The sequence below is a fragment of the Rhea americana genome, unplaced genomic scaffold (assembly GCF_003343005.1).
Source record: "Rhea americana isolate MKP2758 unplaced genomic scaffold, rheAme1 scaffold_348, whole genome shotgun sequence".
Lineage (NCBI taxonomy): Eukaryota > Metazoa > Chordata > Aves > Rheiformes > Rheidae > Rhea > Rhea americana.
Window position 1 is genome coordinate 542786 of NW_028186477.1, and position 18483 is coordinate 561268.

Here is an 18483-nt window from a genome sequence, read left to right on the forward strand (position 1 = left end):
GTAATTCCTGCTTTTTCTGTGACCCCCTAATCTGCATGTTTTTGGTGTCTAGCATTTTGAAAATGCAGAAATAGCACAACATAACACTTATTCAGAATCAAGTTGTTGATAAACTTCAGTTGTTCTTAGGCCTTTTGGTTAATATTCTGGATTATTTTCCTCACTCACTCCTTATGTTCTCTTTTTGTTATGTTGAGGATGGCTTGTGTTACTYGCTCAGGAACTACACATTCTTCTAAAACAGCCTGCAAAAATCTTTATTGAGCTCCTTGTGTGAAAGCAACCACTTAAGCAAGACACCTTTCTGCAGGGCCATGCGTTAAGGGAGGCAGAGYTGAGATGAGGGATGGGGTGGGAGAGCAGATGGCTCTTGTTTGCTCTTAGTTAGAAATCTCCTGTAGTGTTGCTGCTGTGCAGTAAGATGACTGAGGTTATATGCGAGAACCAGCTGGCTGGAGGGGAGAAGGGGCCTGTGTTTGTCTGTCTTTGTAGAAGTACACATTGAGTTCATTCTTAAGTACATTTAAGCAGGAAATGCAGTGTCCTGCTTCCCAGTAAATTAAAATTCTGCATCATTGAGCTGTTGGCAGATCAGAAATGGCTGTGCAGTGCCATACTGAGGAGATGTGGCGTAAGCACCTGCACTCTCTTGATGGACACCTTGTGGAATAAGCTGCAGGCAGGCCTCATTTGGCATCCAGATGACTGAAAATGGTCTGTACATCCACATTTAGGAAACTAAGCTAAGTCCAGTCTGAGCTTTACGTGGTATCTTGGCCAGGCAAGCAGAACTACTGCTTCAGACATGCAATTTTGGTTACTAGTATAGCAGTCAGTTGAGACCTAATGACAGGAAGAAACACTATAGTTTGGACTACATGAGATAAGGTATAAATGCATGCATCTGTACCAGCCTTTGTGCACTTCCAGGCTGTTACATCTGCATACCTGTGCATGCTTTAAGACGTGCCCTTGGTTCCCATATGTGCAAATGCATGTTTCCGTAGCTGTGTCGGAGCAGAGGTGTTGGGAGCTCCATGTGTACCTGCATGCACAAGAGATGTTTCTTCCTGCAGCTGCAAATTGCATAATAACCTCATGCAATCTTATTTTTTGCAGGATATGTTGAGTTAAACAGTCTTTAAAGATAATGTGCTCCATGTAACAGAATTATGTAGCTGCTTGCTTTGTTAATGAAGCTAAGGCTATGGTAGCGATTCTCACGCTCTTCGTGAACGTGCAGTCTGAGCAGGAGAGGTGTTTCTGGTCTGCTAGCTGCAGTCCCTAACTGGTGAGGGGCAAGTTGATGGCTTTTACTAAGTTGCACTTTTTTTTTTAAGGGATTATTTCTCTGCTGATGAGATTTGCTTGTGAATATTTTAAATAGTTTTGTAGTCCACTTACTTCACTCCAGAACTCCCTGCTGCCCCGCTCCTGCTGGCCRAGGCGGTATCTAGAAGTGCACGTCAAGGTTGCCTCTCACCTGTATTATAGCAGCTGTTCCTGTGTCACCTAGAGTTTACAAGTGAAATGGGAGCAACAGGGAGAAGGAGAGTTGATCCATGTCACAGTGCTGGGGCTGTGGTGTCCTGCCAAGCAATGACTCATCTTTTCTAAGCCTGAAGTTAGAGGTGAGCGCTCCCTCCAGTTGTCTTTCAAAGGATCATGTAAATCCCCTCCTTAAACTTAGTCTTTCAGAATCATTGGGTGGGTGTCAGACAGGCACAGTCCTGTACTGAAAGAGCCTGTCATTTGAGTGTGGAGTTATGACAGTGTCTCTCTGCCAACTCCCGCTTCCAGAGGGAGGCAGAAAAGAGCTAGAAAACACAACCTGGGAGGAAACCCTGACCCCTCTCATGCCAGCCCARAGCACCCAGGCTCACCCAGGGCTTAACGGGAGGCTGCAGTAGGCTAAGAGGGGGGACACACCGAGGGAGTCCCTGCCCGCTCTCTGCATGCAGGGCACTCAAAGCAGGGTGAAGCCTGGCAGCTGTCCCTCTGGCTGACCAAGGTCCCCAGGGCCAGCTGATCTCCCAGAGCTGCCTGAGCCTGTCCCGAAGAGACCTGAACAGGCTGGAGAGTTGGGCGGAGAAGAACCTCATGAAGTTCAACAAGGGCAAGTGCAGGGTCTTACACCTGGAGAGAAATAACCCCATGTACCAGTACGGGCTGGGGGCTGACCTGCTGGACAGCAGCTCTGCAGAGAAGAACCTGGGAGTCCYRGTGGACGACAAGTTGACTATGAGCCAGGTGGAGCCTCCTTCTCTGGAGACATTAAAAACTCACCTGGATGCAATCCTGTCTAACATGCTCTAGGTGACCCTGCTTGAGCAAGTGGGTTGGACTAGATGATCTCCAGAGGTCCCTTCCAACCTCAACCATTCTATGAATCTGTGACGCTGTGACCCCACGGGCATCCTCCCCAGCCCTTGCTGTGCGTTGCATGTCTTGTGCCCGTCAGCACACTACACTCACAGGAGCCTGATGCGGGAGGCAGTTTTCACCAGCCAGCCATCCCTGAAATCCAGTCGGGAAAGAGGGTGTGGGGGTAGGCAGCAGAGGGAGCGAGGGGAAAAGCAACTAATGAGCTTCAGAAACAAATGTTCCTCACGGTGCAACAGCCCAAAGGCTCTGCGATCTACTTTCCTGCAGGATCATTAAGCTTAATAGAAACAGGATCAAACTGCCAGGAGGGACATTTAACTCTGCAGCCAGAACAGCCCTCCTGCAGGAACCTACTTTTGATATCCTGACTGTATGCTCCTCTGTAGCAAAGAGCCACGTCACCCAGGCCAGGGTCTTGGTGGGGCTGAGCAAGGGCTGGTTGGCGACGACTGGGAACTCAGAGCCATCACCCACATGGGAGATGGGGATAGGATGAAGCACAGGGTGCAAGTGTGCAGAGTCCAGCCCTCCTGCCAGAGGTATCACGGATGAGAGCAGAGAGAGGGACAAGGACTTGAAAATCAAAATAAAGTTCACATTCACATTTGGAAGGAAAAGAAAGGAAAAGCTGAGCCCTGGCATCCAAATGCAGGGGAGCAGTAGGCTTGTTACTGCAGGAAGTTGTAGGCCAGCTCTGTGGCCATAAAGGCTAGCTTATGTCTTGCTTAATTTTAGTTTCTAGCTCCTGATTGCAGGGCTGGTTTAGTTGCCTGAACACAGGCTGCTCCAGCTGTCTGAGGTGTCCCAGGATATCTGAGATACCTGCATGGTGCAGACAGGTGACCCAGGACCTAWGGGAGGACTCCTCGTGGTGTTCAAGCCATGGCCGCATGCTGAGGTGCTCACCCTGAGGATGTGTCAGGGACACACAGGTTACTGCCAGTGTCTCTCCTCCAGCTGTGAGCAGCTTCCCTGGGGGAGGTTACATGATAGAAGCTCATCACCCGCACACAGAGGAGCCGGGGGGGGGGAGGACCCAAGGGGCAGCCTGCCCCTGCTGCCCCCAGCCCATCCCAGAGATGGATGCACTCAGCCTTAGGGCCAGGTGAGACCCATCATCACCATAAATAACAGAGAGGCTCCCAGACCACTATGCAAACCAAGGAGGGTGATGGCCCTAGCTCATRTTCTCATGGATATGTGGAATTTCATGGAGCCCTTCCTCCATGGTAACAATTAGCCATTTACTCTTTTCCCTTTTTCACTATTTATCTATGTTAAGACCTTCCCTCTTATCCCATCTTTGTCAACTTCAGTGATCTTTGCTGGGGACCTTTTCAGAGTAATTTTGGAAATCCAGTTAGATCTGCATGGCACTGGCTCTTTCAAAGTGATTAAATTGATTTTTGTAGGAGTTTTTGTATCTCTTACTGTCCTTTCTTGTCCAGGTGGACCTTCCCATGCCCCACGTGTCCCACAGAGTGATGGCTCCCAGGCCGTGGCCCATGCTCCAGCACTTCTGGCTTGCCCACGTCCCCCAGGGCAGCTGTGGGTTGCAGATGTGCAAACACTCCTCGTGTGACTTTGCTCCAAGCCGTCTGTGCAGCTGCTGGCAGGGCCCACCGCTGGGCTCTTTCCGATGACAGTGCAGCCCCTGCTCCTGTGACAGCGGGATGCTGCTGCTGGTGGTCCTGGTTGGTGCACGTGTGTGGTGGAGGCTGATCCTGCTGTGAAAGGGCTCTCTCTTTCGTGCCGCTGTGGTTGTCATCTCGTATTCATTTCACAGCGGCTGCTATTCTGCCTCCTGTCTGATCTGACAGGAGTCAGTTCAGGTTTTGTCCCTGTCACTTTATGTAGCAACACTGTTCCTCCTGATGGCCCTGGGCCAAAGTGTTCCCAGACAGATGCAGAGCACAACAGGGCACGAGTTGGCCTTACTCAGACCACAGCGGAGGACAACCCCCGGCAGCCGTCTCCATTTCACAGCCCATCAGAGCCAGCCGTGACCGGGAGTGCTTCCCGTCCTATCTGCAGGGGCTGGGTTGTGGGCAGCGATGCTCTCCCCACCGCTGGGGTGACTTGTGGTGCTGGGATGAACAGAAAGGCAGTCGGTCCGGCCCTGCCCTTCCTCACTCTTGGATCTGCCACAGCAGTGTGCAGATGCCTGAGCAACCATGGGCAGCTCTGTGAACCACCAACCAGGAGATAAGAGATTAGGTTGGAAGGCGTGTTTTGGAGGTCACAGGACCAACCCCTCCTCAACAGGTTGCTCAGCGCTGAATCCAGCCGTGGTTTGAGTCTCCCCGAGGATGGAGATCTCACAGCGGCTCTGAGCTCCTGTTCCAGCGCCTGACCACCACCTAGGGAAAAAACATTTCTTCGTATCTAGTGGGAATTTCATCGTGTTGCTGTTGCCCCTCATCCCATCCCTGTGTGTCARTGGGAAGAGCCTGAATGCCTCCTCTCTGCACCCACTTGCTAGGTGCCTGCAAGTGCCTGTGAGACCTTCCTATTGCCTCCCCTTCTCCCCTCAGCCTCTCCTCCTGCGTCCTGTGCCCTTGAGCACCTMGGTGGCCTTTGCTGGACTCGCTCCAGCATGTCAATGTTTCAATCCAATGCCAGCCTGCATTGCGTCTCCTGGGTGCTGAAACATGGGTGCTTYTCCAGGTGTCTCCACTGCACCCCCTTCCTCACTGCCTTCAAGTCGTGTGTGCCTCTGGATTGCTCTTTCTCTTGAGGCTTCGTAGTGACTGTCAGCTCTTTTGGTTAGAGGGAAGGAGGTTTTGTGTGGTGTCTTTGTTTACTGGGCTCAGAGGTTATTAATTACTGTCTTGTAACACACGGTTCATCAAGCTCCTTGCTCRTGCTGGTAGGTGGCAAAGGCTGATTTCTCTTGTGTAATCAGAACACATAATTGAAATCTCTACAGCTCTGCTCGAGGTTTATTCTGAAACTCTGTCTAATCTGCACATTCCCTTGCCCACAGCTAGGAAACAGCAGGGAGAAAAGCACGCCAGTTTGCGTGCTGTGGCACAGCCATCTTGCCTGCTGGAAGGGCAGCCTTGGGAAGGCCATCCTGCTTGAGGTGTTAAAGCCAGAAGCAGCTCTTGTGACTTTCCTTGAGGGTCACACAACCTTGGCATTTAAGGACAGCCCATGCAGATGAGGGAGGAGAGCCTTGCATTGAAACAGAGTCTCTGCACATTTCCTTAAGACAGATCTTGCTAGACAGTGAGAAAGTCACCCAACACGCTGTTCCCTGGCAGCTAGGCTGGGAGTGGTGGTACTTCRCCTCCTGTGGCCATACCTGGCTTCTTGTGTTACCTGGCTTCTACTCCTACATATCTAGTTGTGTAGGACCTGGATTTGCAGGCCTAGGGCATTGCTCCAGCATCTTTTCTGAGCTTGGAGCTCTCTGAGCTCCCCTGAAACAGACCCAGTCACTTCTGGCTGTCTGCTGCGTTTTCCAAAAAGTCAGATGTGGAGGATCTGCCATGTCCTTTGAAAGATGCGCTCTAATAACAGGTCACTTGCAGTGTTAAAATGTGCAGTTGAGGAAAGTCCTGTCTGGGATCGGTGCTGCAGAGGCGAACGGACAAGAGAGGTTGTTAATTGCCAGAAAGCCCTTCTGGCCTAGACTCAGACCTGGCCAGCCACTGTTGTTCTTTTATTCATTTGTTCGTTCTTCTCTTCATTAAAGAAGAATCAACCAAGTGAAAAATGAAAAGCTGAGGAATAAGCCTCTTGCATTAGACAGCTCCCTTAATTAACTAGCAGCTCTAACTGAGCAGTGAGACACAGGCTGTCTTATGTCACACTAGAGTAGAATTCATTCTTCTTCACAAATGAAAAAAGACGATGTCTTTTGTGACAGCCTCTGGCATAAACCATAAATGACTTACAGTGACTTCGTGGCTCCACTTCCCAAGCAAAGCCCTGCTGATGGCTGCTGAGGGAGCTCAGCTCTGGTGAGGACCAAGAGCTGGAGCTTGCCCACAGGTGCCTGGGCTGTTTGCAGCAAGGGCCGAAGGATGGCTGGTGGGCACACCACCACGCCTGCATGCCGCAGACTTGCAGCTGGCAGCAGCATGTGCAGCCAGGCCTGCCTGGGRCTTCACTGGATACAGCCTTGGCTCCAGGTACGCTCAAGTTCTGGTCTCCAGGGAGCTCTTCAGCATCTGCTGTGTGTTAATAACCTGGATGGATTGGATTAGCCACTAATAACCTGGTGGCTGGATCCAGACCTGAGAAGGGGCTTAGACATGTGCTTCACAGCCAGAACAGATGTCTTAGCTGTGGACCAGGACCACTTTGTGCTAGGGCCAGCACTAGCATTGATTGCCAGCCCATTGCAAGAGAAGAGGCAGAGAGCTGGGCACGGGGTTACCTCTGGGCTGGTCGTCGAAACCGTGCCAGTGCGTGGGCTGGGGGGCGAGCTCAGTCATCTTTGCTGCTACAGTGGTTTGGCTGGTCGCTGGCGCCGGGGGCCAAGGCCAATGTGGGCAGAGCCATCCCAGGGCAGGTTGGTTGTGGCCACCCGCGGTGTTGGATATGTATATGTATGCATATACCTACCTACGTAAATACACGAATTTGAGCTGCCCTCAGGTCCCTTTTGTTTATGATAATGGATGGGATTTAACACAACTAGTTTAACCAACCCAAAGCCCAGCATCTCCCATTAGCTGTCTGGGTTTCTCCTGTTGCCAAAGGTGAGAGCTGAACCTCTGTGGGGGATCCCTCCCGTTCTCACTTTGGGGTCTCGAGGATGTGGGGCTGAGTTGCCCTCAGTTGTTGCTGGTCCCTCTAACAAGGCTCAAGGGAAAGCAGAGAGGGGGAGCTTTAACTTGAAGCCTGACCTCTGGGTGGCCAAAATTTGATGTGACAAGTCCTGCCCAAGCTAGGAGAAGAGCATAAAAGAGACAGCGAGGCAGAGCCTGGCCAGAGTGATGAGTCCGCCATGCCAGGGTGGTTGTGGCCAAGCCCTTGCGAGGGTGGTGGAGGTCTGGAAGAGCTCGAGGGGTTGCTTTGCAGGCAAAGAGTAGTAGCATTTTCCAAGCACAGGAGTCTGGGCAGGAGAAGGCATGGGGACACTCTGAAAGACTGTGAGGTAGCTGAGGGAGGGATAATGAGACCAAGCCCACCTGGGTGCCACCCAAGAGGATGAAGGCTGAAACGAGGACAGGAGGAGTGTAGGAGTATCAGGAGGCTCGCAAGAAAAGGAATAGGATTGTGTATTATTTAAGGAGGGTCTTTCTCTCTCAGCTGGGTTTATTTTCCTGTTGGTTTGAAGCCTGTAGCCAGCTCTTGAAGATAGCATGTGGCCATCTCTCACCATGCCTTTGATGTCCAACCTTTTTTTTTTTTCATTTAGGTTTATTTTCCTTTCTCTACCTCATGCTTGTCATTTTTAATTTATAGGGACATCAGAAATAATACCTCACCTCCCAGCTGGCTCAGAGCGATGAGGGAAGAAGGCTGCCAGAAGTTTAATTACTTTTGTTAGATCTCAGCAGACAGGGCTAGAAGGGCCCTCAGGAGACTGGCTAGACCATGCTCCTGCCCAAAACAGGATCAGCTCTTCCCAAAGATTCCACAGAAATGCTCTCCCTGGCTCAGAGATCCTGAAGCCTCTAATTGCTGGTGGTTTCCCTTAGGGGGTCCCCTTGTAGCCCCCCCACACCCTGCTCACAGAGGAACCCACTGCAGAGGTGGCTGGTGGGTCTTGCACGATCCCGGTCTCATCTCGGCAGCAGGACCCAGGCTGTTGGGATGTGGAGGGGCCATCCAGGGAGAGGACCACCAGGCTCTCAGGCCTGGGGCTGGCATGTCTGGCTGCCGGGTGACAGCCAGCGCACAGCAACTGCTCCGGTTTATCTCTGGTGCATCGGTGGCCCCGTGGCGGCAGGGCACCTTCCCGATAAAACGCAGGTACAAGTGGTGCTGTGGAACCAATCTGGAGGGAAGGGAAGTGCAGAGTCCTGACCCTGGGGAGAAATAACCCTAGGCACCAGTACAAGCTGGGGCCTGACCTGCTGGAGAGCAGCTCTGCAGAGAATGACCTGGGAGTGCTGGTGGATGACAAGTTGACCATGAGCCAGCAAGGTGCCCTTGTGGCCAAGAAGGCCAATGGTCTCCTGGGGTGCATTGGGAAGAGTGTTGCCAGCAGGTCGAGGGAGGTGATCCTGCCCCTCTMCTCATCCCTGGGGAGGCCTCATCTTGAGTCCTGTGTCCAGTTCTGGGCTCCCCAGTCCAAGAGAGACATGGAGCTACTGGAGAGAGTCCAGCGTGGGGCTACAAAGATGCTCAGAGGGCTGGAGCATCTGCCCTGTGAGGAACGGCTGCGAGAGCTGGGCCTGTTCAGCCTGGGGAAGAGCAGACTGAGGGGGGATCTGATCAGTGTGTACAAGTACCTGAAGGGAGGGTGTCAAGGGGACGGGGACAAACTCTTCTCAGTTGTCCCATGTGACAGGACAAGAGGCAGTGGGCAGAAGTTGAAGCACAGGAAGTTCTGCCTGACCGTGAGGGGGAATTTCTTCCCTGTGTGAGTGACGGAGCACTGGACCAGGTTGCCCAGAGAGGTTGTGGAGTCTCCTTCTCTGGAGATCTTCAAGGCCCGCCTGGATGCAACCCTGTCTAACATGCTCCCCCCCCCTCCCAGCAACTGACTATCAGGGCTGGTACTGGGTTTGGAGCTGTGACCTCAGGGGCCATCAGGCCTCAGAGACAGACAGACAAACAGGGACAGACAAACACCATGCCTCAGGGATAGACAAAAACCAGTCCCTGCACCGCTCTTGCAAGCTAGTGCTCTTTATGCACGTGCAGAACAGATTTAAAAATCACTTTGTTTTTTCCTCTTTTCACTATTCATGACTCAGGTTTGCTGTGTTTTGCAGAAATCAGTCTTTTTCTGAGAAGGCTAAACCAGGCTCTGTAACTGAAACTGGATGACTAGGCTCCTTTCTCTTCCCATTTCTGACATAGTGACTAATTTAGCACTGAAGGTCAGGAATAGGCTCAGCCTGCTTCCAAACATTTTCCATGGGGGATGCTGAGAGGGGATGCCTTTGGCAGGGGCCCCTGCAGGAAACAGCAACACGGATGTTTCCAATATCTGTGGCAAACACCTCCAGTTTTGAACTATTACCCACAAGCTGCGTATCACCAGCAGACTTACTTAAATACAAAGTTGTCTACAGACAACTCTTCTGACTCAGGGCCACCTGTTTTGAGATCACGCCACTTCATAGAATCAGCAAGGTTGGAAGGGACCTCTGGAGATCATCCAGTCCAACCTCCCAAAGATTTCTTGGTGCTGGTTCCACTGGGGCTTGATCCCAGCACCTTCAGCATGTAAATCAGATGTGATGTGCCTGAACAGAGCACACAGAGATGTGATGTGCCAGAACAGCCAGGCATCAGAGAGGTTGTGGAGTCTCCTTCTCTGGAGACATTCAAGGCCTGCCTGGATGCAAGCCTGCCTAACATGCTCCAGGTGACCCTGCTGAGTGGGGCAGTTGGACTAGATGATCTCCAGAGGTCCCTTCCAACCTTACTGATTCTATGATAACCACTACATTTTAGCCATCCTCAGCCTGCCCCAGCTTAAACATTCATCTCCCACATACCTAACCCACAAGCAGCTTCCTTCTCCTTGTCTTCTTGCAGATTGAATCTTGCAACCCTGACAAGTCCTCATGACATACCAATGCAAGGATAGAAGCAGAGAGCAGCACCCTGCTGTAGCCCTCTGCAATGTGCTCTGCAGCCAAGGCTGGAGTTTCTTCACACTGGCTTTGGTGAGCTGGTCACCCCAGCTGCCTGTGAAGGCAGGGGAGAGACATGGACAGTCCTTGCCTCTGTGAGACACTGCTCTAGGGGAGATGGAGCATGCATCTGCCCTTCTCCACTGATCATGAAGGGAGTTGTGATGAGCAGCTCTTGCTGGATATAAACGTCTGCACAGCAGATGTTAACATTTAATGGAGGTGAACTCCCTTTCTTCGAAATCAGTCTCCATGTGCAGCTTGAGACTTTTGTATCCCTTGGTCTCTGGCTCACTCTGTTCAGGCACATTTTGCCATATGGCTAGAGACTTTGAAAGCTTTTGTCTTAAAAGTAAAAACCAAATTATTTATTTGCTACTGCACACAATAGACAGCTAGGAATAATGATCTGGTTCAGCATTAGTCAGCTTAGTATCCCCAATGAGGCCCCTGATGAGTCTTTGGTGGCTGGGCCATCATCACTCAGGAGAGGAAAGGTTGACTTCCATTATTCTTTAGAAATGATCCTAGATGATGCTAAGCTGCCACCTCCTGATTCTCTGTTCTTTCATTTTGGGACAAGAATGGAGAGTTGTCAGAGGGTCAAAGGTTGGAGGTGAAGGGAGAGGGGATGAAGAGCAGAGCAGGCAGAAAACAGTGGTAAAAGTGATTGTGGAGAGTAGAAGGTTGAGGCTGGGATGACAAAAGATGCAGTACAGGAGAGGAGAGATGAAAAGGAATCGCAGGAGACTACTGTTGTAGAATGGGAACTAGGTGGAAAGAACTGGAGTAACTGGAGATGGTGTCCAGTTCTTGGACCTTAGATAAGCACACCAGGGTGTAACCTAGTCTCCATCTCCAAACTCCCACTGTGCCCAACCAAATCTAGAGCAAGAATCAGCTCGCCCCGGGGCAGGCAACCAGGACTTGCTCTCCCATGGAGGCAGATGGACCCCTCACTGCAGAGACCCCGTGCTGCACAAGCTGAACCTCCTTGAGCTGAGTTCAGCTGAACAGCTGTGGTGTGAAACCTGGAGAGAAACGACTGACATAACGCAATGAAGGGGAAGCAGACATTTTTGAGGAGAATGAACAAAATCTGTAAGAATTTCAAGATGAAAAGTGGGCCCAGGGAGGATGCTACTGAACGAAATTGGAAGGGGAAAGGAGGACTGAGGGGAAGAGAAGCATATCAGAGAGATTTTCAGCAGATTCCTGAAGGCTGTCTCTGCCTTTAACATGGAGATCTTCCTCAGCACACAACCAGTTTCATACAGCAATAGCTGGCACCACTGTGCAACCAAAACAATCAGGAAACAGAGGTGGGAAAAGCTAAGGAGCCAGGAAAGGAAGTCTAGCAGGGCTCCAGAGGGTGGGATGTTGTTGCTCTTCATCTGTCTGCCTCAGCTACCAAGTTTCACTTCCGCAAGCTGTCTCCGTGCGTATGTGCCACTTCCCAGAAAGCACAGATCCTTTTCACCAGTCTGTATAAACAGGAAGGGGATATTACTTTCTAGATAACTTGTGTCCATATAAAAGAAGGGTCTGAGCTGGGCTGAGAACATTGCAGATGCAGAGCATTGGAGAGAGAAGGTATGATTTTTATTTACCTGTGCACTCTGGGGCAAGGTGGGGAAGGAAGTAGGACTCACTGGGAATCTTGTTTGTCCTCCACTTTGTATTAAATGCATTTTTTGAGGACCTGAGAGATGCCAGAGAAGGAAAGAAGGGATTTCAGCACACGAAACATCTGAGTGTCTTTTCTGGAGTGCGGGATGGAGGAAGCAGCTTTTCCTCCTCAGTCTGTTTGAGAAGATCATGGTGCCCGTGGTGTGAGGGCAGGATTGAGAGTATGTGATTGAAGCAGGAGGGTTGCATGTAGGAACAGGCTGGAAAGAAGAAGGGATTCAGAGAGGGTTTCAGGGATAGACTGATACAAGCAAAGGTGAAAAGCTTGGGTTCAAGAGCTGGCAACAGGATTGAAAGAAGGGAGAATTGCTGTCCATGCCAGGAAAATAACCACTGCGGAGCTCCTTCCCTGCAGTAAGCTCCTGGCCAGGCTGGTCACGGCCAGCCTGGTAGACTCTCCCCATCAGCCAGGGCTCATTCCAGCTGCCCTAGGGATGCCCCTTCCCTGGGCAAAACCCTACCCTCTCTGGTGATGGTCCGTGGGCTGGGTGTGCTAGCCTGAAGCCCACCTATGCCCCAGGGCCTGGCAGTGTCCCACACGGAGGGCTGTGGAGTTGTGCCTGTGCCCTGGCACTGTTCTAGAAACACGGCTGTGTCCAGGAGCTGACTGCTGAATGAGGGCAGGGTGTCAAGTTTGGAAGGCAGCTCTCCAGTGCTAGACTGGACAAGTGAGGCTGGGGATATAGCAGGTATCTGTGAGAGGGGGCTGAGCTCAGGGCTGTGAGAAAGATATTCAGGAGTAGGCAAGAACAAAGTAGGCCAGCAGCAGAGTGGTACAGTACAAAGAAGCAGGGATGGACTTGCAGGGAATGCAGCGCCTGATGAGTAGTGAGAGAGCAGGCTGGGGGCTGAGAATGCGTTGATAAGATCCCCCCTCAGTCTTCTCTCCATGCTGAACAGTCCCAACTCTCTCAGCCTTTCCCCACACAAGAGATGCTTTAGTCTCTTCATCATCTTTGTAGCCCTATGCTGGACTCTCTCCAGTAGCTCCATGTCTCTATTGTATTGGGGAGCCCAGAACTGGACACAGGACTCCAGATGTGGCCTCATCAGGGCTGAGTAGAGCAGCAGGATCACCTCTCTTGACCTGTTGGCAACATTCTTCCTAATGTACCCCAGGAGACCATTGGCCTTCTTGGCCACAAGGGCACCTTGCTGGCTCATGGTCAACTTGTTGTCCACTAGGATTCCCCCAGGTCGTTCTCTGCAGAGCTGCTTTCTAGCAGGTCAGCCCCGAACCTGTACTGGTGCATGGGGTTATTTCTCCCCAGGGTCAGGACTCTGCCCTTCCCTTCACTGAACCTCATAAGGTTCCTCTCTGCCCAACCCTCCAGGCTTTCTAGGTCTCTCTGAGTGGCAGCAGAGCCCTTTAGAGTCCGAGTCACTCCTCTCAGTTTTGTATCAGCCGCAACCTTGCTGAGGAGCCACTCTGTCCCTTCATCCAGGTCCTTGATGAATAAGTTGAACAATAGTGGACCCAGTACTGACTCCAGGGAGACACCACAAGCTACCAGCCTCCAACTAGACTTTGCACCACTGATCACATCCCTCTGAACTCCGCCATTCAGACAGTTCTCAATCCACCTCACTGTCCACTCGTCTAACCCACACTTCCTGAACTTATCAATGAGGATGTTATAGGAGCCAGTGTCAAAAACCTTGCTGAAGTCAAGGTAGACAATGTCCACTGCTCTCCCCTCATCTATCCAGCCAGTCAGTCCATCATAGAAGGCTATCAGATTGGTTAAGCAGGATTTCCCCTTTGGGAATCCATGCTGAATACTTCTGATCATCTTTTCCTCCATATGCTTGGAGATGACATCCAGGATGGGCTGTTCCATCACTTTTCCAGGGATAGAGGTGAAGCTGACTAGTCTGTAATTTCCTGGGTCCTCTTTCTTGCCCTTTTTGAAGATTAGAGTGACATTGGCTTTCTTACAATCATCAATTACCTCTCCTGATTGCCACAAGCTGTCAAAGATGCTTGAGAGATGCTTTGCAATGACATCTGCCAGCTCCCTCAGCACTCATGAGTGTATCATATCAGGGCCTGTGGACTTGTTTATGTCTAGTTTGCTTAAGTGATCCCTAACCGATCCTCCCCCACCAAGGGAAAGTCTTTGTTTCTCCAGGCTTTCTCCCTCATCTCCAGGGCCTGGAATTCCTCAGTGCTGGTCTTCCCAGTAAAGACTGAGGCAAAGAAGACATTCAGTATCTCTGCCTTTTCTATATTCTTTGTCTTAAGGGCCCCTGATGCGGGATAACTGACTCTTACAGTGTTGGACCATGTGTGGCGCGAGGGAGAAGAGGAGGGGGGAGGAGATTTACTGTATGACTCCAGAACTTTTCTCAAAGATCAAAATTTACTGCACAAGTTACAATGGTCTCCACTGCTGGAAGTTGTACTTGTACATCAGCACTGGTTGCAAGTTCTCACAAATTTCTTTGGGGAGAGAGTTGTTCTGTCACAGGTGGACAAGCCCGTGACAAGGGGATACCAGCAGGTTCAAGTCACTGGCTCAGGATTCTAACAGATGTCCAGAGCCTATCACCCACTGGGCATTCTTCAAATGAAGCTGCAACTTTAGCAACCTGTTTGCTTGCTCTACCATTCTGCTGGCCTGAAGGTATCCAGGAGCATGGAAGACTCATTGCATTCCATATATTTTGGCTCGTTCTTTGTCTGTCTCGTTAGAGAAGTGAATGCCATTATTGCATTGTATTGTCTCTGGTGTAGGCAGACTGGCAAACCAGTGGGTCAGGCCTTGAATGGTTTCACATCCAGTGGCATGGGAACAGGGATGTACACATATTAGGCCTAAACATACTTCTACTCCTACCAAGATATATTTCCACCACTGCTCGAGAAATTTGAGCTCCTGTATCTATTAAAAATTGCACCAGAGCACATACCACTCTAGTGGGCAATACTAGATGAGGTCCCCCTTTATTATCTTATTGAAATGCCTGCAGCTGTTGGATGGGGACAGTTCACAGAATCACAGGATGGATAACGTTGGAAGGGACCTCTGGAGATCATCTAGTCCAACCTCCCTGCTCAGCAGGGTCACCTAGACCATGGTAGACAGGGTTGCATCCAGGCGGGCCTTGAAGATCTCCAGAGAAGGAGACTCCACCACCTCTCTGGGCAGCCTGCACCAGTGCTCCATCACTCTCACAGGGAAGAAATCCCCCTTCGCGTTCAGGCAGAACTTCCTGTGCTTCAATTTCTGCCCATTGCATCTTGTCCTGTCACATGGGACAACTGAAAAGAGTTTGTCCCCATCCTCCTGACATCCTCCCTTCAGATACTTAGATATGCCTCCCTATGGGCTTGGGGAACCCCAAAGCCTTGGAGACTCCAATATCCCCCCATCTTCCCAGTGGCTTTGAGGGCCCCAATGCCCTCCCTATACCCCTCTATAGGTTTGGGCACCTCCAGGAGACATGGGCTTCCATAGGGCAATGCAGGGGAATATTCCCTGAAGGGCCCCAGCCAAACGCTCTCAGCTCACACAACTGCTCCACAGATGCTCTTAGAAATCCTCAGGTTAATTCCTTCCACTGTTCCTACCGGCAGACAGGCTGCCTTGCCTCTCTCTAAACAAGGCACACCACTGCACCAGACTGCTACACAGTGGGTAATGGGCGCCGTATCCCACTGAGTGCCAGACAGAAACACCCCTGGCCCCCAGTTCCCTGAGACCGGCAAACCTAAGAGAAGAATGCGATAGCCCCCATCCTCCAACACACGAGTCGTATACTCTAGAGGGACTCTCCAGGCTTATGGCTATACTGATCAGCTACCTTAACCAATGCCTCTGGATCATAGCTAGTAGTCTTCATGATTGTGCAAGATGGAGCCCCTCACCCACCTGTGGTTTCCCACTTCACCACAGGCCTCACTGGAATGGTCTCACTCACAGAGTTCTCATCATCCAAGGGTTTGGACAGATCAGAGTCAAACCAAGTATCTCTCTCCCAATCCTCAGGACCAGCTTAGACTAGAGCCCTAAACGTCAAAGGATCTGGAGTTCTTCCTCTAGACGCTAGCTGCCGAGTCAGCATACTCTTGGCCGCAGTCTCCAACTGCTGAATTCAAAGTGCGTCATTCTGCGCAGTTGTCTTCTGAGACTGCAACCGAATTTCCAAAACGGTGGTCCGTGCCTCCACATGCTTAATACACTTTTCTTTCTTGTCTAACTGATTCAACAAACATCTTTTCTCAGCACCTCCTGCTAACAAACAAGAGGTAAGCTTAGGGATGCCATGCCTCCATAAATGTCCTTCCAAAATCCCCATCTTGTCAAGCCATGCCCCACTCCTGGTACCAGAAATGTTGTGGGACAATCGATTACTTTATGGTCCCGGACTGCGTGGGTTTTGTGTGGGATGAGAGAGGAGAGGTTAGAGGGGAGAACGAGATTTACTCCGCAACTCCAGAACTTGTCCCAAAAATCAAAATTTACTGCACAAGTTGCAATGGTACAAAGCAAAAATTCTTAAAATTTAGCTCAACTAGAATTCTTATTTTCTAATTACACTAAAAGTTATGCTAATGGCAACTACTTAGTAAACAGACAAAGCTAGCTAACTTACACTAATTATAAATACGCAAATGAATGAATGAGGCAAACCAATTCTCATTCATCTCACTCACCATTACCTCGGTGGCCAATGTACACTCAACGTAACTGCGGGAGGGTGTACTCATCCCGAGAGGTTCTGCAAGTTGGCAGACTCGCTGTTACTCACGAAGAGCCGAAGACGGCCTCCACGGCCAACCTATTTATACCCTTCAGGGGGAAGTGGAGCTGGGGTTGCTAGGCCAGTTTCTGGTCTCTTCACGCAGTTGCAGTCCCTAGCTTTTGGCTTCTGCAGGGTTCAACTCTCCTTCATCGTCGTTATGTCGATTGCACCCACAGTCATGGGGTGGGGAGTGGCCAAACACCCACAGCCGCAGGCTAGCTGCCTTGTGCACTCTTCAGCACTGAAGGAAGGAGTTTGGGTGCCTGTGAAAGACTGCTTTACTCTCGCAGTGGTGGTCCCAAGGAGAGACCCCAGAGAAGGGAGGAGTTGATTCCAGTCCGCAGTGATTAACAGTACACCAGCACTGAAAGCAGGTGTTGTTTCTCGAGGTCCAGACGAGAAGGAGATAATTCCAGACCACAATAATTAACATTGCCCCAGCCCTGAGAGCAGGTTTTGTTTCTCAAGCTCCTGGTACCAAAGCAGGCCTTATCTCAGAAAGAAAACCTTCAGAGGGGGTTCAAGTCCCTCTCCGGAGGAAGTACGGGGTGAGTTTGAGTCCCTCCCCTGCTGCAGCTTTTCAAAAGGTGCACAGCCGGATCAGCGTAAGGCGCACTAGGCGATGGGAAACGTGCCTGCGTAAAGAAGGGGACGCCCCTACCTGAGGTACGGCAAAACTGGAAAAAGACTGAGGACTAGCTGGCTTGTCAAAAGAACGCGCCGTTATGTTATGCCAGGAAGACTGGCCATTTGCAACAAAAGATGGTAATCCAGCACAACAGTGGCCTCCGCAAGGACTTTTGATCAGGAAGAATAAACTTTCCTGTGATATTGTCTAAAAGATAGGTGTCCCGCTCAAACGTATTACTGGTGTGTTGGGATAATTGGGCACAGGCACAGGAGCATTAGAGCCAAGAGGGAACAGGAAAAAGTACCCTGACAAAGATAACATTTGCGTGGGCAGATACTTGTACCCCGGACTGGCTCCAAAAACTTCTGCTCCATTTTATATGCCTGACAATCTACCTGTCGATCCTTCTCCTCCTCCTCCATCTTCTTTACTGGCTGCTGGACTCCATCCTATGACCTCTAATGTGCTAGCTAATCCTGCTGCTTTACAGCCAGGGGAATGGGAAGGGCCACCCCACCCCACCCCTGTCCTGTGCTGCATGTGTTTGCTAACCACCCTGGCACCCTGGTGACCTAGGTTTGTGGGGAAGCAAAATGCCAAGGTGAAGAGAGGATGCTGAGCGGTGCTGGCAAGGGGAAACTCTACAAAAGATTTTAAGTGTAGCAGTATTCGTTTATGATGGGTGAACAGAAAAATAGAAGGCTCAGCCAGTGAAAGAAAGGAAAAAAAGCAAAAGAACAGGAAGTAAATTTACTGGCAGTGGCCCTAGCAAGGAATCTGCAAGTGAAGGGGGTTGAGGAAGAGGCCAAGCTCAGGGTTCGGGCTGAGGCCAGGAAACAAGGGAAGAAATCTAGAACTGAACGAAGGGAGAGAGCTTTGGTATTGTGAGAATTTAAAACACAACGGGAATGCCCCTTTGGCCGCATTGCCTGATTAGAGAAGGAAATTATCAGAATGAAGAGTTAGTGCAGGAAAGAAATCAATCACAGTGACTAGAGGAAGGAGGTTCTGACATCTCCTGGGGGAGATAAGAATTAGGGACTTTTAGTTTGTGGGGCATTCAATTGGATCAGAAGGGACATACAGTAGGAAAAGCAGAGGGACAAGAAGTTGAATTTTTAGTGGAGATGGGAGCTACGTCATGTCTTTTAAATTTTACCCCAAAAGGGATCCAAAACGAAAGATAAGAGTATTAATACATGGAATCACTGAAGGGGAAGGGGAAGGGGAACGGGAAGGGGAAGGGGAAGGGGAAGGGGA